This window comes from Oryx dammah, unplaced genomic scaffold, assembly GCF_014754425.2.
Source record: "Oryx dammah isolate SB20612 unplaced genomic scaffold, SCBI_Odam_1.1 HiC_scaffold_16, whole genome shotgun sequence".
NCBI lineage: Eukaryota > Metazoa > Chordata > Mammalia > Artiodactyla > Bovidae > Oryx > Oryx dammah.
In genome coordinates this window covers 38,376,436-38,403,009 of record NW_024070200.1, presented here as the reverse complement: position 1 = coordinate 38,403,009, position 26,574 = coordinate 38,376,436, and the positions used below count along the sequence as shown (strand labels likewise).

General features: G+C 46.8%; 1 pseudogene; it reads right to left on the bottom strand.

Moving 5' to 3' along the window:
* Positions 1 to 1,952: 1,952 nt before the first annotated feature.
* LOC120875332 lies at positions 1,953 to 21,735 on the bottom strand (annotated as a pseudogene).
* Positions 21,736 to 26,574: the final 4,839 nt, after the last annotated feature.

Genomic DNA, 26,574 nt, shown 5'->3' with positions numbered 1-26,574 from the left:
AAAGAGCATGTGACTTGATGCACAGTGGTCACTTCCAATCAAACCTCTCTTTACTCCATGGGAGGCGGGATTAATGTTCCATCCTTTTGTAGGAAAATTAAGCACAATTTCTGGGCAAAGGGCAAATTCTCACAAGGGTTCTGCAAATATTATGCATCATATTTGTTACAACTGAGTAATTTATCTTTCTGGGAAAGTTACCTACAGGACTTGGAGAAATTTACTTAATAAGAAAATAGATGGCAATCACAATTGTATAATTCCATTTGTTTCCAGGAGAGGAAAACTCATCAATTATGATGAGTGAAGGGGAGGGCCTCGGGGTCCCTAAAGTGGAATTTTATCAGGGTCTCCAAGAATAGGCATACTCAGGGAAGTGAGATTTGGGATTGTAGCATTAAAAAAAATTGGCTTTGCAACCAATGTGCAAGAAAAAATCACTGAATCATGGACTTTTACAAAGAACATAATGAAATGTGAAAACTCTGAGAAAGTTTTGGGGTAAACCCAATTCTCAGAAATACACACAACAAAATTAACACTGAGTTTGTTTTTTCTTTTTTCTCTTCCTATCAGGAATAGGTTCAGAAAATATTAAGTTCCCTTGGTCATTAAAAAAATAATAACTGTAATGATATAGTTCAATGCAAAGAGCACATGAGAGGATCATAATTGTAAGCCTGGCTTTGCCACTAATTTACTTTGTGAGTAAGTTGCTCTTGTTCTTGACATCCCCTCCCTGAGGCTCTCACTCCCCATCTGTGCAAAGCAGAGGTTGCCAAATGTGAACAGAGGCTGGATTGGCTGCATATGAATCACCAGAGGGAATCCAAAATGTCCACCAACAGAGAAATGGTTAAACCAACCACAATAAACCACAGCATGGAATTCTCTGCAGCTGTCAAGGAGAATGAGGCGTATGCATGTGTACTGATGTGAAAAGATGTCCAAGCTATATCGTTTTTAAAAATGAGTGACGATCTTGTTTAATGGGAAAAATAAAAGCTACATGGTCAGCTCTTTTCAGGACAAATACAAAACCCTCGAGGACACACACCAAACTGCTAAATAGCAGTTCCCTCTGAGAACTGGCTGTTTTTAACTCTCATTATTTCTGTATTGCTGGAATTCATTTAGAAAGAGTATGTATTACTTTTGTAATTTAAAACAAATTTTCATTTAAAAAGTAAGAAATCCTGATTCTTGTCGAGGTTTGGGATAGAGCCTAGGAATCTGAATTTCTTTGTGTTTCCCCGAGTGACTTCTAATAGAAAAACTGAACCCATGATCACAAAGTTCTCCTGGCTCCTGACACTATGACCCCATGAAGTTTTCTGACTCAAGACTTTGGGGAAAGAAAAAGAAGGACCAAAGAAGAGAAAAGAAGACAGCAACAAGCCACAGTAGTGGAAGCAGAGATAACAATGACCAAGGCGTATGGCTGTGTCCAGTGTCCAGTACCGCTTCACACATGTATCCTTTGTGACACGCACAGCAATCTTGGGACGTAGGCAAGTCAGGTAATATCAGTGTCCCATTGTATAGGTAGGAGCACTGAGGTTTAGAAAGGTTAAGTCCTTGGAGTGAGTTACCCAGTTTGTAAATGGCAGAGCTGGGATTACAATCCTGGGCTGTCTGACCCCAGAGCCAATGCTTTTTCTACCACTGGTGACACGAAATGTTTCCCTTACAGTGATCACCAGAGATTGTGTTCATTTTTTTAGGTCCCAGACTTCTTTATGGAAGAACATAGTGATGACTGATGTGGGGATTAAAATCAAGAGCATCACTGAACTTCACCTTCCCTTCAACCAGTTCCCCCAAACTCCCTGCCTCCAAACCCTTTGTGTTCCCACTTCCTCTCTTAGTGAATGAAGAACTTAATCCCCCACCCCCCAGTACAAACCCACAGGATTCTCTCCCTAGCTCTCCTGTTCCTTTGCCCCCCATTCCTAGGAAGGGCAGGCCCTGCGGTTTGAATGCACAGGATAGCCCAGAGCAGTGACAGACTCCTGGAGGAAAGGCCTCACCTTCAGGGAATGGGACTAAGAAGTACAGACTAGTGAAGTGAGGGCCCCATATCCTGGGGTACCAAAATGGGGCCCTGCACCACAGGAAAAGGTATTGGTCCCCCTGAGAAAAGAGACCTCAAGGATTTTGCAGCAACCTCAAAATCCTCTCCTTGGGAATGAACAGTCATTGCTTGATTGTTAGCCCTTCTGGCGATGGTTGCAGAACCACATCCTTCTCAAGCCCAAAATGCTGGGCCACTAGGCTGCTGCAGGGTGGGCTTTGGGCACTGCAGGAAGCCTCTGTTCTTCCTGTTGCTGTCCAGGTTGCCTCTCACTCAACGCTCCATACTCGTCTGCTTTCTCTTCCAGGCCTGCATGGGGCTTTCTGCCTTGCGTATCTCCTGCAGATTCTCATTCTTGTCAGTTTCCTCTACCCACCTCTGCAGCAGGGGCCACAGCTTATACATGTCCTTGAAACTGAGCCTCAAAGCCTTGAAATGGCAGATTGTAATTTAGCTGAACACCTTCCCAAAGAGAACCCCTAGGGTGAGCCCCACTGCAGCCTGAGTAGATTCCAGGGTGATCCTCTTCTGCTTTACGAGCTTGGCAGATTGTTCGGGGGTTTTCTGAAGAGCTTTGATGTCCTGGGACTTCTTGGGGTTCAGCTCCAGCTTCCTGTGCAGCTTCACGGCGCCAGCGGGGGCGGTGCAGGGCTCCGGAGAGGCTCCCTCGGAGCTGGGGTTGCTCTCCATCCCGGCTCCTGTCTCGCCCTCAGGCTGAGGGGTCTCTGGGCCACTTTGGGGCACCAGCTCCACTCCAACCTGAGGGGCACAGGCGGTTCCTCCACAGAAGTCATAGGCCGAGAGCACAGGGTAAGCCCCCACACCTGAGCACCAGGCCCAACCCCCAGCCCCATCTCCCACCCAAGGAAGCCCCTGGAAGCTCATCCAGGTTCTCAGCCTGGCTTCAGCCCTCTCAGCCTGTCGCCTCCACCATGTGCTGGGGTAAGAAGGCAGTCAGAAGCCAGGTGTCCTGCTGTGGGGGAGGAATGTGCCCCAAGCCCAGGGCCTAGGAAAATGAGAGCTCTTCGAGGGACTACAAAATAGTGTTTATAGTTTAATGATACCAAATGACTTCCCATAGGGGAAAAAAAAAAAAGACAGTATAACAATAACTGACATTTAATAAGGGTTTACTCTGTCCCAAGGCATCCCAGGTGGTCCTAATGGTAAAGAACCCTCCTGCCAATGCAGGAGGCTTGAGACTCGGGTTCGATCCTGAGTCTGGAAGGTCCGGTGAAGAAGGAAATGGCAACCTACTCCAGTATTCTTGCCTGGAGAATCCCATGGACAGAGGAGCCTGGTGGGCAACAGTGCATGGGGTCACAAAGAGTCAGACACAACTGAAGCGACTGACAGGACACACGCTGTCCCAAGTGCTGTGCTAAGCACTTTTCAGGCAGTATCACTTTTAATCCGTCAATAAACTAATCAAGTTGGTACAATTTTTATCCCCATTTTACAGATGATAAAACTGAGGCTCAGAGAGGTTAAATAACTTTACCCCAAATGGATAAAAGTTGGTAGTGGGTTTGAACCCAGGCCTTCTGTCTGAAGAAAAAAAAGCAGACAAAGAGAAGTGGGAAGCCAGTGACAGAGCAGTGGGTGTGTTCCTCTAGTCTCCAGTTTCTTAGAGCTGTCATCACCTCACATAGCAAGGGCTCCTGGGGACCTTTCAGAAGGAAAGCTCAACCTGCTGCCCAGCTCAGGGCTGCCGGGCTGCTGGCCAGATTCCCTCCCTCCCACAGTATATTTCCTTTGCCTCCATCGATAGGTATCTAGTTTCACCAAAGGTTCCAAGCCCGTGGATCTGGTTTTAATCAGGAGCTAGAGCTGAGCCCTGGAGCAGTGGCCTGGCAGTCCTCAGTGAGGCCCAGATGGAGCCCACCTCCTGGAGAAAGGTGCTAGATTTCCGGAGCCCCTGCCTTGGGTGGTGGCCCTGTGGACACACCATTCAAGGCCCCTTCCTTTGGGCAAGGTTTCCAGGGGCTAGGAGAGGGGAGATAGAAGATGCACGGATCAGGCTAACAGTCATTTTATAACCAAAGTGCCAGACTCGCATTCATTCCCCTGTGGTTGGCTGCTGCAGCCACAGGTAGGAGAGAGCCTAGGCAGCAAGGAGGATTGTTCTGGTCTCTTCCCATCCACTGAACAGATCGCACCTGTGCAGCCCTCCTGCCAGCCAGAGAGAGGAGCTCACACCCACTCCCTGTTTTCCTGGAGCCTGTCTTTGGCCAGGTGAGGAGATACAGATGAGGAAACACAACTGTTCAACTGTATGACCCTGAACTGAGGCAGAAGCTATAATTCTGAGAGCCTGTGGGGAATTCAGGTTGGGAAGATCCCCTGGAGTAGGAAATGGCAGCCCACTCCTATAGAATCCCATGGACAAAGGAGCCTGATGGGTTACAGTCCATGGGGTGGCAAAGAGTCAGACACGACTGAAGCAGCTTAGCACACAGGGAAACTCATGATTCATCACAGTCAGTTCAGCAGGGAGAAGGCATTTGAACAAGGACATGAAGAAGGAGGAGGGATTTTCCAGGCAGTATTGAAACACTGGGAAATGGAGAGTGTGTGGTCGACTTTGCAAAGCCTGGCAGTAGCCCACATGTCCACTTTTGTGTGAATTAGAAAAAGAAATGTTCTCTGGGCAAATACAGAAGGCACTCCATCCTCCCTTGCACAGTGCACAAACTGGGCAACTGTTTAGTGGCCCTAGGACCATAGCAGCTAAATTTTGCCTGCCCTTCACATTTTCCTTTTCCATTCTAGTTAAAGAAACCTTATTTTTTGAAATGAAGTGATTCTTTGTGGTTACTGCAGGGGTAACCCTTAACCCCTACTTAGCTTGATTCAGTCATAGCTAGTCAGAATACTACATGTTCTTGACCCCGGTGATTGGTTCTGGGAAGGGGCACGTGATCAGAGCTGGGCCAATCAGAACCCTCTTTGGAAAGGAAGGGGCCCCAGGGAAGAGGAACCCTCTTTTGGCTGGGTTTTCTGGCTCTCAGAATTTGTTAAGTGGAGAGCTTTCAAGCCCAGAGAAGGAATGGCACCCCACTCCAGTACTCTTGCCTGGAAAATCCCATGGACGGAGGAGCCTGGTAGGCTGCAGTCCATGGGGTCGCGAAGAGTCGAGCATGACTAAGTGACTTCACTTTCACTTTCATGCACTGGAGAAGGAAATGGCAACCCACTCCAGTGTTCTTGCCAGGAGAATCCCAGGGATGGGGGACCCTGGTGGGCTGCCGTCTATGGGGTCGCACAGAGCCGGACAAGCCTGAAGCGACTTAGCAGCAGCAGCAGAGCTTTCAAGCCAATGGTCATTACTTTTGTGGAGATGCTGCCTGAAAATGGTCAATACAGAAAAATGTACAGCTAAGAAGCTTAGGGGAAGAGATAGAATTCCGATACTGTTTAAACTCCATAGTTCATTTCTAGAACATTTTAGTTACAAGAACCAATAATTTCCCTTTTTGTTTAATCTTGTCTGAGTTTTTATGCCTACAATCAAAAGGAATAACCATTATGGAAAGAATTGCTGGGATTCAAGCCAACAGACACAGAGCCTTCAGTGCTGTAAGAAACCAAACCAAGAAAGCTTTGGCTGAGCTGCAAGGGCTTCTAAATCAAGAGCTGAAGATGATAACATGTGTGTGGGGAATGGCTAGACTGTATTCAAGCCTCTTCCAGGTGGCATCTCCCTGCGTGCTCACAACGGCCTGGGGAGCCAGGTGGGACCCCTGGGATGCCATTTAAATCCCTGATTGAGATGAGCTCTCAGTTGGGGAGCTGGTGTCTGAACTCTGGGGCACAGTGGGCCCTGGCAGTCTGGGGAGGACCAGCAGAGAATAACCTCTTGGTGAGAGACAGGCAGGATATCTTGCTGAGCTCCTAGGAAATCTGATTTATTTCATGTAATACAACCCACTCTTGTGTCCCTGGGCCTTTTCATATGCTCATATCTCAGTCTGGGACACCCTCCCCACTTTGTCCGTCTGGCGAATTTCTACTCTGCCTTTAAAATTTAGCTCAAAGAGTGTCTCTTCTAGGAGACCTTCTGTAGCAGTTTGTAATACAGCTGCAAAAAAAAAATTTTTTTTTTCTTCTCCTCCCATGAAGAAGTGGATTCTATGACCCATCTTATGACTGCTTGAACCATAGAACATGTTGGGAGTAATACTGCATTCCTTTTGAGGCTAGGTCATAAAAGTCTATGACACTTCCAGCTTGTTCACTGAGAACACTCACTCTGAAATCCCTGAGACACCATGTAAAAAGCCCAACTACCCTGAGACCACCATGCTGGAGAAGCCACAAGTAGGTTCTCTGGTCAACAGTGCCAGCTGAGCCCATTCTTCAGCCAGCCCAGCCCAGACACCCAGTCACGTCCAGCCTTTAGAGTCACCCAAGCTGAAGCCCAGGTTATCATAGAACAGGGAAGTACTAGCTCACAGCACCCTGTCCAAATTCCTGACCTCTATAATCTGTAAATGTGCGTGGATTTTTGTGCCACTAAGTTTTAGAGTGGTTTGTTTTGGAGCAAGAAATAACTGGAACACCACCCTTGACTCCTCTGAGAGAACTTCAGTGCTTCTTCCCTTATTTGTTTTTTTTTTTTCCCCCAGAGTTCCTCGTACATTGCTCCAGCAGAGCACTGGCCACCCTGGGCTGTAGCTTTCTCATTAATGCCTGTCTCTTCTGCTAGTCCTGGGGACTTAGGGGACCAAGGGCTGTATCTCCTTCATCTCCAATTTCCATGCCCAGGAGCTGCACAGAGCAGACATTAGCAGATGAGAGAGAGAATGAGGATGGCTCAGGGAAGCTGACAGCAGGCCGAACTGTTACAGGCAACAAGGGAAATCTAGCCAAGTGAGCAGCTGCCGGATGCTATGGGAGCTGACACAGTAGAGGTAACACTCCAGGTGGGAGGTCACAGTAAGGCCCATAGCAAGGATGATCTGAAATTAAGCCACCAAGGTAAGTAGCAGCCTCAGGCTCCTTCCATTGGTACCCACCATTGACAACCTCAGTCTCAGAGGCTGGAGAGGGGCTGAGCCCACGATGAGAGCTGGCTCCATCATAAAGAAAGGGAGAGCTCTGGGGCCAGGAGCCAGGCCTGGGACATTCACCAGGGAGACTTGTCTTAGAAGCACAGGTATAAGCCATCCCATTCAGCAATAGATCCGGTTGCGTATTTACATCATCATGATGGGGGGAGGGGGTGGGGGAAGAGGGGCAGATATGGGGGAGCTGAGCAGAGTCCCAGATGTGCTAATGCAAGTCCATCTGCCAGAGAACCCACTTAGCCCTGCCTTTGAGGAGTCGGAGGATCAAGATGATAGAGCATTTTCATCTCTCTTTTTTTTTTTTTTTTTGGAAAATTGTTCAGAATTTACTTGGGAACACAGTCCTGGAAATGTTAATAACAGGGGAAGTTAACCCAACTTTTGCACTAGCTGTCTTGAGTTAGGATGGCAAGCCAAGCGAATCTGGATCTGGGTTTCAGGGCAGAAGCATCCAGGATGCAGAGCCTAGCTCCCAGGCCTGCCCAGGGATTTTGGCAAAACCCGAGGCTTCTGGAGGAAGGGCAGTGTTCTTGTCTGAGCCTCAAGCAATCTGTGAGGTTCCAGGACAAGCTAAAGAGAAGGAAGAAGGGCACTCATATTTGTTGAGACATATGTGCCAGAAGCATTACTGTCTTTGGCAAACCTCATCAAAACCTTTTAGATGTGTGTTAGTGGTCCCATCTTATAGCGAAGATTCAGAGAGCTTTAGTGAGAATTGCTATTGTGGTGCTGGAGAAGACTCTTGAGAGTCCCTTGGACTACAAGGAGATCAAACTAATCAATCTTAGAGGAAATCAATCTTGAATACTCATTAGAAGGACTGATGCTGAAGTTCCATCTGATGTGAAGAGCCAACTCACTAGAAAACACCCTGATGCTGGGAAGGAGATTGAAGGAGAAAGGAGAAGAGGGCAGCAGAGGATGAGATGGTTGGATGGCATTACCAATTCAATGGACATGTACTTGGGCAAACTCCAGGAGACAGTGAAAGTCAGGGAAGCCTGGCATGTAGCAGTCTATGGGGTCTGCAAAAAGTCGGGCACAACTGGGCGACTGAACAACAAAAGGGTCAAGGGAGGCAGCAGAGAAGGGCACAGACCCGGGGCCGACGTCTCTGTGACCTCCCTGGTGGCCTTGGAGTTCCTGTCCTTCAGTGAGAGGGCTGGACTCATGATCCCACCCGGAATCGGGTTGCATCCTGCCTCTGCCACACTCAAGCAGTGTGACCTCGGGCAAGTCACTTACACTTCATGTGCTTCTGCTTTCCTGTCACAGAGTTCAACAAGGGTAAATTTTCAGAGAAGAAGGGGCCCCTCCCTTCTTCCATTGCCCTTCTTTATGGAGTATTGAATCTAGAATGTGACATCCATCAAGGGCAGAGCCCAAGAGCACAGGGACCTGTGCCATCCCCGCTGTGGGCATCTGGGGCTTTGGCAGCGGCAGCCAGTGTGTGCTGTTCCCTGGGGGAGGGTGAAAGCCCCACTCTGGAGCAGCCGCCGCTGCCGGGAGGTGGTAAGCCCGGTGCTCTGGCAGGCAGGCGCGGCTCTAAGCCGTGAGCTGAGGTCTTCCGGCTGGCAGTTTTCTAAGTGGCTACAGCTGTGGTGAGAGATCATGCAGCCGGCCAGCTGCTGCTGAGAGGGAAAGATATTCCCCACATCTCTTCCCTCTCCCCACCGCTCTGCCTCTACTCAGGGCCATGCTTCTTCCTCTCAGGGATGGGGCCGTGAAAGGAGGGATTGATTGGAAGAGGACACTTGTAAGAAGGACCCACAGAAAAAGAGCTGTGCTCTCTTGGTAGGGGGTGGGTGGTGTAATCACAGGAGATTTAGGGGGAGATTTTGCTGGCACTATTTTTCCAGGCCGTTTTTCAATGAAAACATTTAACAGCCTTGCCTTTTCTGATGTACAAAATATTCCCTGTGCCTCCAGGGAATGTCAGGCAGGCATCTTGTTTCAAAAAGGCAATGCGAGCACATGGTACAAAATTGAAAAGTACCAGGGGAACTTAATATAAAGTTTCCCTCCCAATCCCCAGCAACTAGAGGCCATGCTGTTACTACTTCTTATGTGCATTTTATAAGCACATACTCCTGTGGCTCAGATGGTAAAGAATTCGCCTGCCATGTGGGAGACCTGGGTTTGATCTCTGGAGAAGGGAACGGCTACCCACTCCAGTATTCTTGCCTGGAGAATCCCATGGACAGAGGAGCTTGGCAGGCTACAGTCCATGGGGTCTCAAAGAGTTGGACACGATTGAGCGACTAACACTTTGATCTTCATTATGTTCATCCATTGTTACACTAGCCCACAAGCCCACATCTCGCCTCCCCTGCTCTTTGTACCAGAAGACACTGTTCCTCACAGGCTACCGTTTCTAAGATCCTGGGTCGGCTGTCTTCAGGTTGAGCACAAGTTGAGGGCAGGCACCCAGCAGGAAATAAAGGGCAGATGGGGGGAGAAAAAAGGTCCTCTGTTCCCCTCCTTCTCTGCCGAGTGTGGATTCTCAGCAGCAGCTGTGTCTCTTCCATGGATGAAGGGTGCATCTGCCAGGGTTCCAGACCCACTGGGACTCCAGCTCCTCCAGCCCAGGAACAGCCTCATCCCTTGGTCCTTCCAGGGGACAGGTCCAGCGGCTTCTTTGAGTTGATAGTTTCTGAGCTGCCTTGCCTTCCCCTATGTGGCTTCTCAGCTCTTACATCACTTGTCTAGTCAATTCCCTGACTTAAATTCTCTCTGTCTGAGAAACCTTTGGTGGTTTGTTTTTCTAACTGGACAGATTGATTCCCTCATTAAAATGAAAAACTCTTGGGCAACTGATAACTCAGGCATATATGCTCAGCCGCTCAGTTGCGTCTGACTCTTTGCAACCCCAGGACTGTAGCCCACTAGGCTACTCTGTCCATGAAATTTTCCAGGCAAGAATACTGGAGTGGATTGCCATTTCCTCTTCTCCTCCAGGGCATATTCCCCACCCAGGGGTTGAACCCACCTCTCTTGCACTGGCAGGCAGATTCTTTACCACTGTGCCACTAGGGAAGCCCTAGAACTCATCAGTTCAGTTCAGTCGCTCAGTTGTGTCCGACTCTTTGCGACCCCATGAATTGCAGCATGCCAGGCCTCCCTGTCCATCACCAACTCCCGGAGTTCACTCAGATTCACGTCCATCGGGTCCGTGATGCCATCCAGCCATCTCATCCTCTGTCGTCCCCTTCTCCTCCTGCCCCCAATCCCTCCCAGCATCAAAGTCTTTTCCAATGAGTCAACTCTTCACATGAGGTGGCCAAAGGACTGGAGTTTCAGCTTCAGCATCATTCCTTCCAAAGAAATCCCAGGGCTGATCTCCTTCAAAATGGACTGGTTGGATCTCCTTTCAGTCCAAAGGACTCTCAAGAGTCTTCTCCATCACCACAGTTCAAAAGCATCAATTCTTCGGTGCTCAGCCTTCTTCACAGTCCAACTCTCATATCCATACATGACCACAGGAGAAACCATAGCCTTGACTAGACAGACCTTAGTCGGCAAAGTAATGTCTCTGCTTTTGAATATGCTATCTAGGTTGGTCATAGCTTTTCTTCCAAGGAGTAAGCGTCTTTTAATTTCATGGCTGCAATCACCATCTGCAGTGATTTTGGAGCCCCAAAAAATAAAGTCTGACGCTGTTTCCACTGTTTCCCCGTCTATTTCCCATGAACTGATGGGACCAGATGCCATGATCTTCGTTTTCTGAATGTTGAGCTTTAAGCCAACTATTTCACTCTCCTCTTTCACTTTCATCAAGAGGCTTTTTAGTTCCTCTTCACTTTCTGCCATAAGGGTGGTGTCATCTGCATATCTGAGGTGACTAATATTTCTCCCAGCAATCTTGATTCCAGCTTGTGTTTCTTCCAGTCCAGCATTTCTCATGATGTACTCTGCATAGAAGTTAAATAAGCAGGGTGACAATATACAGCCTATGGATCCACATAAATATTTCCCCTTTTTTACCACCCCAAATTTGATATTATATATGATTCTGCATCTTCCTTTTATTGTCATTTTTTGTTTACTAATATGTCTTGTAGTGTTGTTGTTGGGTTTTTTCATATGTATACCTATACAGAGCTACCTCTTTTTAAAATAGCAACATAGGATTCCTTTGTGCGCACTACATTTATTCAACCAGTCTCTGTTGAACACTGAGGTTTTCCAGTTGTTACTATAAATAATTTCTTGGTGAATATCCTTTACATTTGTCACTTCACCCGTGTGGAGATCTATCTGCAGGATAAATACCTAGAAGTAGATATGCTGAGTAGGTTCCTTTATAATTTTGATAATATTGCCAACTTTCCCTGCAGAGAAGTTGTGCCAACTCAGTTCTCCATACAGCCTCCTGTACTGAGAGGTTTGTGAGACCCTGGACTATAAGCATCCTGAGGGCAAAGACTATGTTTCTTTTGCTCACTGAGGGACCCCCAGGGCCCAGCGTAGTACAATTAGTAAATGGAAATTTGCCAATAGACTTGGCCAGATCAGCAGCCTCCTGGCCTTGAACAAGTCCCTTGGATGCCAGGATCTCAGAGTCCAGCCCCCAACCCCGCTGCCACCGTTCCAGTTCTGGGATCAATGACTTCCAAACTGTGTAGAGCATCAGAATCATTGGAAGAGCTTTAAAAATGACAGGTCCTGGACTCCATGCGGGGATCCAGCTGCCGTGGGCCTGAGGTAGAGGCCCTGGCAGATTGTGAGCCGTCACCAGGTCCCCTCAAGGATGGGTGGCTTCTGCTGGCAGGGAGCCCTCAGCTGCAGACTCCCTTTGGAAAATATCATGGCTGCAAGAGCAGCCTTGCCCAAGGTCTTGTCCCTTTCCAGGAATGATTGCTTCTAATAACTAGTCAACAGTCACCTTGGGACCGACACCCCAACTCATGGCAAATCTGAAGAGTCGTCCCAGGCCCAGAACTTCACAAGGGGCGGGCCGAGACATCTATGGAGACTACATTTTTTCCCTCTGCCCAGTCCCTCTTCCTCACTCTCTCCCTTCCTCAGGTATGGATCCCAAAGGCACTTCCTTTTGAACTCTGAACTCTAAACCCCTTCTCAGAGTAAGCTTCCCAGAGAACCCAATTTGTGAATCTGTATTCTAACCCCTCCCCCTTGGTGATGTGACCTGTAACTTCTGTCCACTGTGAAGGTTACTTTGGATGTATGAGGTCTTAATGCTTTTATTTTCTTGGTGCCATAGACCCCTTCTCAGCGTAATGTCTTTAAATACCTAAAATAAAATACATAGGATTGCAAATGAAAATCAATTATATTGGAATATGGTAAATCAAAATATTTTTTGAATTCTGAGATAGTCATGCATGTTTCTTTATTAAGCCATCTACTAGGACCTAGCAGTGCATCCGACAACTACCCTAATTTTGAAGTAGTGAAGAGCACAAATTGTATCTTAAGATACCTGTGACCACTGTAATATGATATGAAAATATGGGTGATTTCTGTGGGGACAGAACTCCAAGTGTTGCTAATATTATTGGGGTTTGTTGCTTGCATTCACCATAGGGCGAAATGCTGAATTACATTTAGAGGTTAGGAAAACAAAGGTGTCATTTTTGTGTGTTTAAGTCTACAGACCCCTCTGAATTCTATCTGCAAGTCTGTGGTCCAGTGAGTGACCTGCTCCAGTGGGCCCCTTGTCTAATCATTGCAGCAGTTCCCAGGGACTGGTTTTGTGGAAAACAGTTTTTCCATGGACCAGGGGAAGAAGGGATGGTTTTGAGATAATTCAAGCACATTAAATTTATTGTGTACTTTATTACATCAACTCCACCTCAGATAATTGGGCTTCCCTGGTGGCTCAGTGGTAAAGAATCCACCTGCCAATTCAGGAGATGGGGGTTTGATCCCTGGGTCTGGAAGATCCCCTGAAGGAGGGCATGGCAACCCACTCCAGTATTCTTGCCTGGAGAATCCCACGGACAGAGGAGCCTGGCAAGCTGCAGTCCATTGGTTCACAAAGAGTCGGACACAACCGAAGTGACTGAGCACCTAGCACCTCAGATCCTGGAGGTTGGGGACCTCTGGACAGGGTTCCTTGGTCTGTTCTTACTACAAGTCTCCAGGTAGGATCTACTGCCAACCTGAGGGCAGACGGTTTTTAAGCAAAGGGTGGGTGGGATGCCTCTCTAATCTCTGCCCTTGCATCACTAAATCAGCATTGCTCAGCAAGGTAGGGGCACCCAGGCCTCCCAGTTTGAGCAGTTTCCAGTTATACCGAAACAAAGGACCAAGTTGTTTTCCAAGTCCTCCAACCTGGCTGCCTATTCCTCCTGTCAGTGCAGTTGAGCTTCATCTGCTTTTGGCCCTGATGCCCCATGAAAGGCCAGCCAGCTGCTCCCCTGATGGGACAGCCCTCAGTTTAGTTGTTGTTCATTCTTCAGCCACTCAGTTGTGTCCGACTCTTTGTGACCCCATGGACTGCAGCATGCCAGGCTTACCTGTCCTTCACTATCTCCTGGAGTTTGTGTAAACTCATGTCCAAACTCACATCGGTGATGGCATCCAACCATCTCATCCTCTGTTTTCTGTCACCCTCTTCTCCTCCTGCTCTCAGTCTTTCTCAGCATCAGGGTCTCTACCAGTGAGTCATCTCTTTGCATCAGGTGGCCAAAGTATTGGAGCTTCAGCTTCAGCATCAGTCCTTCCAGTGAATATTCAGGGTTGATTTCCTTTAGGATTGACTGCTTTGATCTCCTTGAAGTCCAAGGGACTTTCAGGAATTGTCTCCAGTGCCACAGTTGAAGCCATCAGTTCTTCAGTGCTCAGCCTTCTTTATGGTCCAACTCTCACATCTGCATGTAAAAAACCATATACAGGAAAAACATAGCTGGAAAAAACATAGCTTTGATTATACAGACATTTTTTGGCAAAGTGATGTCTCTGCTCTTTAATACACTGTCTAGGTTTGTCATAGTGTTTCTTCCAAGGAGCAAATATCTTTTAATTTTGTGCCTGCAGTCGCCACCCATAGTCGTTTTGGAGCCCAATAAAATAAAATTTGCCACTGTTTCCACTTTCTTCCCATCTATTTGCAATGATGAGACCAGATGCCATGATCTTAGTTTTTTAAATGCTGACTTTTAAGTCTGCTTTTTCACTCCTTTCACTCTCATCAAGAGGCTCTTTAGTTAGACCCACAGCAAATGTACTGGCTTGTTCAATTAAAGGCAAAATCCATTCAGAGCATGTTAATTTCCTTACTCCTTTGAGTAAGTAACTGTGATTTATCTGCCCTGAGGCCTGTAATGTGGAAACTGATGTAATGATGGTTGGGGGCAGCAGGGAGTGTTTGCTGAGTGTCTTAGAGGTGTGTTCCATCAGAAGTGGAAAAAGTGAGAATGCTGAGGAGGGCAGGGAGGGGTGGAGAATGTGGGTAGCTTTCTAAAAAGGAACCTCCTAAAGGCTGGGCCTCTGGTAGCAGGTGACAAGATGGAAACCTTGCCTGCTGAAATGCATGCTCCATTCCCTGCCCCAGGGCCACCTAACACTGAGTGACGTCACACAGGCGGCACTTCTACATCCAGCCCCAGCACGTACTAGCCCACTGACATTGGCAAGTCATTCATGTCTTTTAGCTTCAGTATTCTCATCTCTAGAATGGGACGGTTGTACCCACATGGCCAATGCCTCAGGGTTGTCATGAGGACTGAGTGAGAGGATGTGGGCGAAAGCTTTGAGAGTTTGTAAAGACTGAGCTTCTGTGAAATAAATTCACATATGGTGGGGGTACGGGGAGATGGATGCAGCTGGGTGAGCAGGGCTGCTGCGTCCGAATCTACATGTTGTTGACTCTTCAAGGGAGTCTCGCCAGACATCCAGCGTTTACTGCTTGCCAAGCCATTTGCCCTGGCACAGGACCATGGAGGGCATGCCTTTTCATGGTACAGAGTGTCCCTGCCTGCCCTTGCAAACCTAGGCCGTGTCCAGCTAGAGGGAAGGAAATGAACCTCCTCCACCTTTTCGCTAATGGACTTTTGTGGAGTTCTTAGATTATAACTGTTCAATGGACATATAACAGCAACAATCTCAACTTGTTTCTATTATTATCTATAGAGATAATTAAAAAAAAAAAAAACAGTAGATAGGTTTTGTTTTAACAGCTTAAGCAGAGCATCCAGTACTGAAAGGAGGTGGCCCTGACCTGGCTGTGTGGCAGGGAGATGTCACACTTGCTTTGTGGACAACCCATAGGCAACAAGAGCATCAGAGCTGCCTTTAACTTCACCCTCCTGACTTCCTGAGTCACAAATATGTTACAGTTTTCAGTATAAAAATCCTAGTTGGGGAGGTTTGCACATTTCCACTTGCTTTTTCTGATTCCCAACACGGAACAGACTCAGTCCCCCATGGTTATAGGGCTTGTGGTGGTTGGGGGAAACAACAGCTGGTGCTCAGCAAGGGGTGATTCCTTAGGTCCCAGGGGCTCAGGGGATTGGGAACTACAGTAGATTGAATGACGCCTCCCAGATATCCATATCCTAATCCCTGGAACCTGTGAATGTTACCTTCTATGGCAAAAGGAATTTGAAAATGTCATTACATTAAGGATTTTAAGATGGGAAACTTATCCAGTTTATTCAGATGGGCCTGATGTAATCCTATAGGAGGAAGAGGCAGGGGATCAGAATGAGTGGGTAAAAGGAAAAGGTCATATGAACGTGGAAGCAGAGATGAGAGGGATGAGGCCTTGAGCAAAGTAGTGCTGGAAGCCACCGGAATGGGAGGAGACTTCCTTCCTGGTCTGCAGGAAGAAACAGCCCTGGTGACACCTTGATTTTAGCCATGGAATTAAAAGATGCTTGTTTCTTGGAAGGAAAGCTATGACAAACCTAGACAATGTATTTAAAAGCAAAGACGTCATTTTGCCAACAAAGATTCGTATAGTCCAAGTTTTAGATTTTCCAGTAGTCATGTACAGATGTGAGAGTTGGACCATAAAGAAGGCTGACCGCCAAAGAATTGATGGTTTTGAATTGTGGTGCTGCAAAAAACTCTTGAGAGTCCCTTGGACGGTAAAGAGATCAAACCAGTCAATCCTAAAGAAAACCAACCCTGAATATTCATTGGAAGGTGCGAAAAGCTGACTCACCGGAAAAGACCCTGATGCTTGGAAGGATTAAGGGCAGGAGTAGAAGGGGGTGACAGAGGATGAGATGGTTGAATGGCATCTCCTACTCTATGGACATGAGTTTGAACAAACTCTGGGAGATGGTGAAGGATAAGTAAGCCTGATGTGTTGCAGTCCATGGGGTCGCAAACACTTGGACCCAAGACTTAGCAACTGAACAAGGCTCATTCTAGACATCTGAACTTCAGAACTGTAAGAGAATACATTTGTGCTGTTTTAAACCACCAAGTTTGTGATAATTCGTTACAGCTGCAATAAGAAACAAAAACACAGTGATAAACCTGGCTGCATGTCATAATCTAAGAGGTCAGAGATGGTATGACTTCAGGAACGCCCATGGTGGCCCTATGCCAAACCTTCACTCTCAGCGTCTAAAATTCGATTGTTAAGGCTACCAGGAATAATAGCTAACTTTAATAAGCACTTATTATGTGCCAGTCTTAAATGCTTTCATTTAAAGCCTGTCTCCCTTTGGTAGTTCAGTTCAGTTCAGTTCAGTCACTCAGTCATGTCCGACTCTTTGCAACCCCATGAACCGCAGCATGCAGGGCCTCCCTGTCCATCACCAACTCCCAGAGTCCACCCAAACCCATGTCCATTGTGTCAGTGATGGTATCTAACCATCTCATCCTCTGTCGTCCCCTTCTCCTCCTGCTCTCAATCTTTCCCAGTATCAGGGTCTTTTCAAATGAGTCAGCTCTCTGCATCAGGTGGCCAAAGTATTGGAGTATCAGCTTCAACATCAGTCCCTCCAGTGAATACCCAGGACTGGGCTCCTTTAGGATGGACTGGTTGGATCTGCTTGCTATCCAAGGGACTCTAAGAGTCTTCTCCATCACCACAGTTCAAAAGCATCAATTCTTCAGTGCTCAGTTTTCTTTATAGTCCAACTCTCACATCCATACATGACCACAGGAAAAACCATAGCCTTGACTAGATGGACCTTTGTTGGCAAAGTAATGTCTCTGCTTTTTAATATACTGTCTAGGTTGGTCATAACTTTCCTTCCAAGGAGCAAGCGTCTTTTAACTTCATGGCTGTAATCACCATCTACAGTGATTTTGGAGCCCCCCAAAATAAAGTAAGCCACTGTTTCCATTGTTTCCCCATCTATTTCCCATGAAGAGATGGAACTGGATGCCACGATCTTCGTTTTCTGAATGTTGAGCTTTAAGCCAACTTTTTCACTCTCCTCTTTCAGTTTCATCAAGAGGCTCTTTAGTTCTTCTTCACTTTCTGCCATAAGGGTGGTGTCTTCTGCATATCTGAGGTTATTGATATTTCTCCTGGCAATCTTGATTCCAGTTTGTGCTTCCTCCAGCCCAGCATTTCTTATGATGTACTCTGCATATAAGTTAAATAAGCAGGGTGACAATATACAGCCTTGACGCACTCCTTTTCCTATTTGGAACCAGTCTGTTTTTCCATGTCCAGTTCTAACTGTTGCTTCCTGGCCTGCATACAGGTTTCTCAAGAGGCAGGTCAGGTGGTCTGGTATGCCCATCTCTTTCAGAATTTTCCACAGTTTATTGTGATCCACACAGTCAAAGGCTTTGGCATAGTCAATAAAGCAGAAATAGATGTGTTTCTGGAACTTTCTTGCTTTTTTGATGATCCAGCAGATGTTGGCAATTTGATCTTTGGTTCCTCTGCCTTTTCTAAAACCAGCTTGAACTTCTGGAAGTTCACGGTTCACATACTGCTGAGGCCTGGCTTGGAGAATTTTGAGCATTACTTTACTAGTGTGTGAGATGAGTGCAATTGTGTGGTAGTTTGAGCATTCTTTGGCGTTGCCTTTCTTTGGGATTGGAATGAAAACTGAACTTTTCCAGTCCTCTGGCCACTGCTGAGTTTTCCAAATGTGCTGACATATTGAGTGCAGCACTTTCACAGCATCATCTTTTAGGATTTGAAATAGCTCAACTGGAATTCCATCACCTCCACTAGTTTTGTTCATAGTGATGCTTCCTAAGGCCCACCTGTTCACATTCCAGGATGTCCGTCTCTAGGTGAGTGAGAGTGATCACACCTTCATGATTATCTAGGTTGTGAAGATCTTTTTTGTACAGTTCTTCTGTATATTCTTGCCACCTCTTAATTTCTTCTGCTTCTGTTAGGTCCATACAATTTCTTTCCTTTATCGAACCCATCTTTGCATGAAATGTTCCCTTGGTATCTCTAATTTTCTTGAAGAGATCTCTAGTCTTTCCCATTCTGTTGTTTTCCTCTGTTTCTTTGCATTGATCACCGAGGAAGGATTTCTTTTCTCTCCTTGCTATTCTTTGGAACTCTGCATTCAAATGGGTATATCTTTTCTTTTCTCCTTTGCTTTTCACTTCTCTTCTTTTCACAGCTATTTGTAAGGCCTTCTCAGACAGCCATTTTGCTTTTTTGCATTTCTTTTTCTTGGGGATGGTCTTGATCCCTGTCTCCTGTATAATGTCACGAACCTCCGTCCATAGTTCATCAAGCACTCTATCAGATCTAGTCCCTTAAATCTATTTCTCACTTCCACTGTATAGTCATAAGGGATTTGATTTAGGTCATACTTGAATGGTCTAGTGGTTTTCCCTACTTTCTTCAATTTAAGTCTGAATTTGGTAATAAGGAGTTCATGATCTGAGCCACAGTCTACTCCCAGTCTCATTTTTGCTGACTGTATAGAGCTTCTCCATCTTTGGCTGCAAAGACTATAATCATTCTGATTTCGATGTTGACCATCTGGTCAACATCCTTGGGCAGAGAGGTCCTCAACTCTGAATATTAATTAGAAGTGCCTTAGAGTGTCAAAAGGATAGATAGACATGAGCACCTCACCCAAGACTTTCTGAATCGGAATACAGAGGTGCAGCCTGGGTATCTAAAAGTTTTAATTGCCCCCCACAGATGATTCTAATATGCTCCAAAGGTTGACTCAATGTACACAAAACTTATAACAAAAATCTATAACACAGAGCTTTCATACAAACATGTAATGGACATATGTCAAAGATTTGTTGAATTCATGAATGAGGGCAATGGGGGAAGAATTGAACCCAGCAGAATGACAAAGCTGATTCAAAGGAGGGCATTAGACACTGGGGTCTGTATAGTTACTGAAAGAAAGAAAGCTGCAATAAGATGGCTAAATTAGATACAAAACTGCTTCGTGTCCCACAGGACAGTTAAACCATAGCCTGTAGGGCTGTTTTTTCCTGAATGTCTGGAAATCTTTTGTAGCTTATCAATTTTCTACTGTTAACATCAATGTTTACAAAAGCTGGGCCCTGACTAATGGTAAATAGTAATTCAAATTGAGGTTACATCCCTAGATTCAGTAACCCTTAGGCAATCCTTAGAAAGTGCTTTTTTCCCTTATTTTTTTAAATTGAAGGATAATTACAGTATTGTGTTGGTTTCTGCCCTATCTCAACATGCATCGACTATAGGTCTATACATGTCCCCTCCCTCGTGAGCTTCCCTCCTACCTCCCACCTCCCACCCCATCCCACCCTTGTAGGTTGTCACAGAGCCCAGTTTGAGTCTCCTGAGTCATATAACAAATTCCCACTGGCTGTCTATTTTACACGTGGTAGTGTATATGTTTCCATGCTAATCTCTCCATTCGTCCCACCCTCTCCTTCCTACCCCCTCCCCCTCCCACCCCATCTCCATAAGTCTGTTCTCTGTGTCTGTGTCTCCATTGCTGCTTTGCAAATAGGTTCGTCAGTACCATCTTTCTAGATCTTCTGCTGCTGCTGCTAAGTCACTTCAGTCGTGTCCGACTCTGTGTGACCCCATAGACGGCAGCCCATCAGGCTCCCCCGTCTCTGGGATTCTCCAGGCAAGAACACTGGAGTGGGTTGCCATTTCCTTCTCCAGTGCATGAAAGTGAAAAGTGAAAGTGAAGTTGCTCAGTCCTGTCCGACTCGTAGCCACCTCATGGACTACAGCTCACCAGGCTCCTCCTTCCATGGGATTTTCCAGGCAAGAGTACTGGAGTGGGGTGCCATTGCCTTCTCTGTTTCTAGATCTAGGCGGACTTTTAAAGGGCACATTTTTGTCTTAATTCCAGATTTTGGATAATTACTCTAATTTAGAGTAAGTGGAGAGGCAACGGCACCCCACTCCAATACTCTTGCCTGGAAAATCCCATGGACGGAGGAGCCTGGTGGGCTGCAGACCATGGGGTCGCTAGAAGTTGGACACTTCACTTTCACTTTTCACTTTCATGCACTGGAGAAGGAAATGGCAACCCACTCCAGTGTTCTTGCCTGGAGAATCCCAGGGACGGGGGAGCCTGGTGGGCTGCCGTCTCTGGGGTCGCACAGAGTCGGACACGACTGAAGCGACTTAGCAGTAGCAGCAGAGTAAGTGGTGATCTCCATTAAAGTGCAAATACTCCTGGACTAGAAATACTTCTGACTGATTTTAGAAGTCCACTCATGCCTTTATTTGGCCAGTATGCATTCATTGAGCACTTGCTGTGTGCATGGCCCTTGAGGGTAGGGAGATGGTAAGACCCTTACACATACACTGTCCAGAAAGAGAAGGCCACACACACAGATAATCTACACTTGAGGCAGTGAGTGAAGGGTCCTAAGAAAGTCAGAGCAAAATAGCCCTTCAAGATCCCCTGGAGGAGGAAATGGCAACCCACTCCAGCATTCTTGCCTGGAAAATCCCTTGGACAGAGGAGCCTGGCAGGCTCCAAGGGGTCACAAAGAGTCGGACACAACCGAGCAACTAAACAATAACAACAGGTTTGAGAGCTGGAGGAAAAATCCATGAAAGGAGGTGGTGCGAATAGAACTGGACTTTGAAAAGAGGGTAAGATTTCCATAGGAGAAGATGGGAATGGAGGGCATTCCAGGCAGAGGGAATAGTGTGGACAAAGGCTCAGAGGTAGGAAAGCAGCAGGAACGTTTAGAGGAATAGTAAGCAGTGTAATTTTGCAAAGAGCTTGTTTAAGAGACCGGGGAGAGAGATGAGGACAGATAGTCAAGGATGAGGCCAAAGAGCACCGTGAATGCCAGATTAAGATATCGGGACTAGTTGACAACCAACAACCATTGCTAGTTTGGGGACAGAAGTGGGCCTGTTTAGCTTGTTAAGAAGGAATTGGATGGGAGGAAAGTGCATGGAAGAAGAGCCCCCATGGCCCCTGACAAAGGTCTCAAATGTCCTGGTTTTGGGGTGTCAGCTCAGGCCATGACCTGACTTCTCCTTTAGAATCTATCTTTTCTGCACCCAGATGAAGTCCTTTAGGATAACCCCCTAAAACTCCACTCCAGTTTTAAGACCATCAGAGGCCCGAGTGAAGAAGGGCCTGCGCCTGTGCAGTTAATATTTCAGAAAGGGAGGCCTCGTCTCCTGGGTTCTGAGTGTTACCTCCTCCCAACTCTGCCCACAAGGGCCAGGGGTCTGGGGCCAGGGGCCATGTTCTCAAGAGGCCATCACCCTGCTGGGCCTTTTCGCCTCACGTAGGACACACTGCTCAGCCAACTCCACCCCTCAGGCACTCCTTTCCAAACCATCCTGGTGCAGGACGTGGTTTCTGAGAATATCAACCTTGGGGGCAGATATATCGGGATTCAGATTCTCTCTTTAGCTCTCTCTCACCAGCTTCAGATGTCTGAGTCTCCAATTCCTCAGCTGTAAAATGGTAACAAAAGTGCCTCCCTCTGGGCTCACGTGGGATTACGAGAGTAGAGGTATGAAGACACCCAGCACCAAGCTGGCACACAGCATGTGCTCAGACATGGCAGACAGTGTTAGTAGTAGACCCCACCTGCTCCTGGAAGCCTTCTCCTTTATAGAGTTTGGAGAGGGAACCATCTTGCGTTTGAAGGAAAGGATATCTGGGTTTTAGTCTTTTGGTTGGGGAGAGGCCACTACTTCTCCTTGAGCAAGCCCCTGCTCCATGGGGGACTTCAGCTTTGTTTGGGACACATGTGGGTGGTACAGGTCGGGACGAATGACCCCTGGGTCTTTCCAGGCATAGGGGTTTGTTTCATTCATGCCTGTAAACCTCTGTCCCTTTGACAAGTGGTTATTGAGCTAGAGTTCAGCAGTACATGAACTGAGAATTTCCAGATGCACAAGCTGGGTTTCAAAGAGGCAGAGGAACCAGAGATCAAATTGCCAACATTCATCAGATCATGGAAAAAGCAACAGAATTCCAGAAAAAAATCTACCTCTACCTCATTGCCTATGCTAAAGACTTTGAATGTTTTGGATCACAAACAACTGGAAAATTTTTAAGAGATGGGAGTATCAGACCACTTTACCTTGGGAAACCTATATGCAGGTCAAGAAGCAACAATTAGAACTGGACACGAAACAATGCACTAGTTCAGAATTAGGAAAGGAATACAACAAGGCTGTATATTGTCACCCTGCTTATTTAACTTCTGTGCAGAGTACATCATGCAAAATGCCAGGCTGGATGAATCACAAGCTGGAATCAAGATTGCCAAGAGAAATATCAATAACCTCATATACACAGATGATACATACCACTCTAATGGCAGAAAATGAAGATGGAGTAAAGAGCCTCTTGATGAATGTAAAAGAGGAGAGTGAAAAAGCTGGCTTGAAATTCAACATAAAAAAAAAACTAAGATCATGGCATCTGATCATATCACTTCATGGCAAATAGAAGAGGAAAACGTGGAAGCAGTGGCAGATTTTATTTTCTTGGGCTCTAAAATCACTGCAGATGATGACTGCAGCCATGAAATGAAAAGACACTTGCTCCTTGGAAAGAAAGCTATGACAAACCTAGGTGTGTGTGCATGCTCAGTCATGTCCAACTGTTTACAATCCTATAGACTGTAGACTGCCAGGCTCTTCTGTCCATGGGATTCTCCAGGCAAGAATACTAAAGTGGGTTGCCATTGCTTCCTCCCGAGGATCTTCCTGACCCAGGGATCAAACTCACATCTCCTGTGGCTCCTGCTTTGGCAGACGGATACTCTACCACTGAGCCACCTGGAAGCCCATGACAAACCTAGACAGTGTATTAAAAAACAAAGACATCACTTTGCTGACAATCATCTATACAGTCAGAGTTATGGTTTTTTCAATAGTCATGTATGGATGTAAGAGTTGGTGCATAAAGAAGACTGAGTGCTAGAGAATTGATGCTTTCCAATTATGGTGCTGGAGAAGACTCTTGAGAGTCCCTTGGACAGGAAGGAGATCAAACCATTCAATCCTAAAGAAGGTCAACCCTAAATATTCACTGGGAGGATTGTTGCTGAAGCTGAGGTTTAATACTTTGGCTACCAGATGTGAAGAGCTGACTCATTGGAAAAGATCCTGATGTTGGGAAAGATTGAAGGCAAAAGGAGAAGGGGGTGGCAGAGGCTGAGATGATTAGATAGCATCAGTGACTCAATGGACATGAAGTTGAGCAAACTCTGGGAGGTAGTGAAGGACAGAGGAGCCTGGCGTGCTACAGTCCATGGGGTTGCAAAGAGTAGGACATGACTTAATGACTGAACAACTACAACTATGGTCAGGCCCTGTACTGGGCAATGGGATGTGGCAGACAACAAGGAGGATATGATCTACCCATAGGGTGCAGAACCGAGGCCCCCTCCAAGGTGCTAATATTCTCCCCTTCCCAGAGTCACTGGGCAGCCTGGCTGTGGGCAGCTAATGCAGGTTCCCAGGAAATTGGGATTCAAGTCTGGGCCAGGCCCAGTACCAGGTGTTTAGGCTGCTCAGGTAGGAGGCAGGGCCCCTGTCCTTGAGATGGCTCACAGTTGAGGGTGGGGTAAGGACACATATACAAGGCTGCACAGCGATAGGGAACCCAGAGGAGAGCATCGAGCTTCCATGCGAATGGGCTGTGGAAGGTTCACAGAGCTGAGCCCCCGAAGGCTGGGAGGTTTCCCAGTTGGAGAGGGAAAGGGAGTACCAGGCAGACAGGACACAAAGGCCTGGAGGCGGTCCACGCAGGGAAGGATCTGGAGAGTGGTAAATAAAATCTCTGCAGATGGTGACTGCAGCCATGAAATTAAAATTGCTCCTTGGAAGAAAAGTTATGACCAACTTAGACAGCCTATTAAAAAGCAGAGACATTACTTTGCCAACAAAGGTCCATCTAGTCAAAGCTATAGTTTTTCCAGTAGTCATGTATGGATGCGAGAGTTGGACTATAAAGAAAGCTGAGCGCTGAAGAATTGATGCTTTTGAACTTTGGTGTTGGTGAAGACTCTTGAGAGTCCCTTGGACTACAAGGAGATACAATCAGTCTATCCTAAAGGAAGTCAGTCCTGAATATTCATTGGAAGGATTGATGCTGAAGCTGAGACTCCAATACTTTGGCCATCTGATGTGAAGAACTGACTCACTGGAAAAGACCCTGATGCTGGGAAATATTGAAGGCAGGAAGAGAAGGGGATGACAGAGGATGAGATGGTTGGATGGCATCACCAACTTAATGGACATGAGTCTGAGTAAGCTCCAGGAGTTGGTGATGGACAGGGAAGACCGGTGTGCTGTAGTCCATGGGGTTGCAAAGAGTCAGACATGACTGAGTAACTGAACTGAACTGAACTGGACTGAAATAGAGAGGAGATGGAGGTGGAGAACCCTGAATAGCCCTGGGGTGGAATTTGGACTTTATCTTGCGGACTGTGAGGATCAGAGAAATTGAAGAAGGGGTGTCAGGTGACCATATTTACACATTGGGCTGATCACACTGGCTGAAGTGTGGAGGAGGGGTTGGCTAAGGCAGGAGTATATGCAGAAGCAGCTGAGGCAGACACTGGGAGAAGGAATGAGATGGTGGGGAGGAGAGAGTGCCCCAGACCAAGGGTGGCAGTGGGGAGGAGAGGGCGGGTGTGAGGTGGATGTCAGGGCATGGCGGTGTGTTGGATGTGCTGGGAGGATTCCAGGAGTATTCCAGGTTTGACCACAGGGTGGAGGGTGAGAATAGTCACTGAGGCAGAGAAGAGGAAAAGGAGCAGGTGGGGGTGGGGTGGAAGGGATGGAGATGATGGGTATGTTTGAAACATGGAGCCTGGGAACATGAGATTTCAAGAGGAGAGACCCAGCTGGGTTACATGGGTGCTGATAGCAGGCAGGTAGGAGTGGGAACCCAGATCTGAAGGGCTCGGCACAGGAAGGGACTCTTGTAATGAGAAAAGAGGACTGAGAATGCCAAGGGCCCGCACCATTTTTAAAAAACCCTCCATTATCTTCTGATTGTAAGAGTAATACATGCTCCTTTTTAACAAATGTGGCCAGTGTTTTGGTTTCTTTCCTTGTTGGTGAGGGGCTTCCCTGGTGTCTCAGATGGTAAAGCGTCTGTCTGCAATGCAGGAGACCTGCGTTTGATCCTTGGGCAGGGAAGATTCCCTGGAAGAGGAAATGACAACCCATTCCAGGATTCTTGCTTGGAAAATCCCATGGACAGAGGAGCCCGGGGTCACAAAGTGTCAGATGCGACTGAGCGACTGAACTTTGACTTTCTTTCACTTGTTGGTGAAGAGATGGTCTATTCATTCAACAGTTATTTATTGCAGACCTGCTATGTGCCAAGCATTATCCTGTCATTCTTTTTGTTTTCAGTTTTATTGAAGTATAATTTTCATACCATGACATTTATCCATTTCAAATATACAATTCAATGATATTTAGTAGATTTAGTGAGTTGTGTAACTATCAACACCATCCTGTTTTAGAACATTTTCATCACCCCCAATAAGATCCCTTGTGCCCACTTAAAGTTAATCTCTGGCCCCACCTCTAGCCCCAGGCCACCACTAAGCTATTCTGTCTCTGTAGATTAAGCTTCATTCTGATCTCTTTCTTCAATGTCACAGTTTGGGTTGTACCTCATAATGGCAGCCCTTCTTGTTGTCCCTCAGGGCATCCATAGCTATTCTTGCCCCTTTAACACCCCAGTGCCAATACCTCTTTGCCCACATGCCATCACCACCAAGCTAGCACCAGTATCCAAAGCCAGCACTCCCAAATCCACACATCCATCCCATTACTAATATGTCCCACTGGCCCATCACCAACAGTTCTTCCAGGAACTAGCTGGTCCTTTGCTGCCAGCTGCTCTTCTAAATGCCTGGTAATCCCAGCTCTATGTGATTCATATGTTTCGATGGCACCCCTCTTTCCGACAACGCCTTCCCACCAAAAAGTATCCAATGTGCCAAAAGAGCTCAGAAGAAAGACTTCTCTGCCAAAGAAGAATCAAGGCAGGCCTCCAAATGCAGAGAGATGCAAATGAAGTCATTCCACCTCCTTGCTCC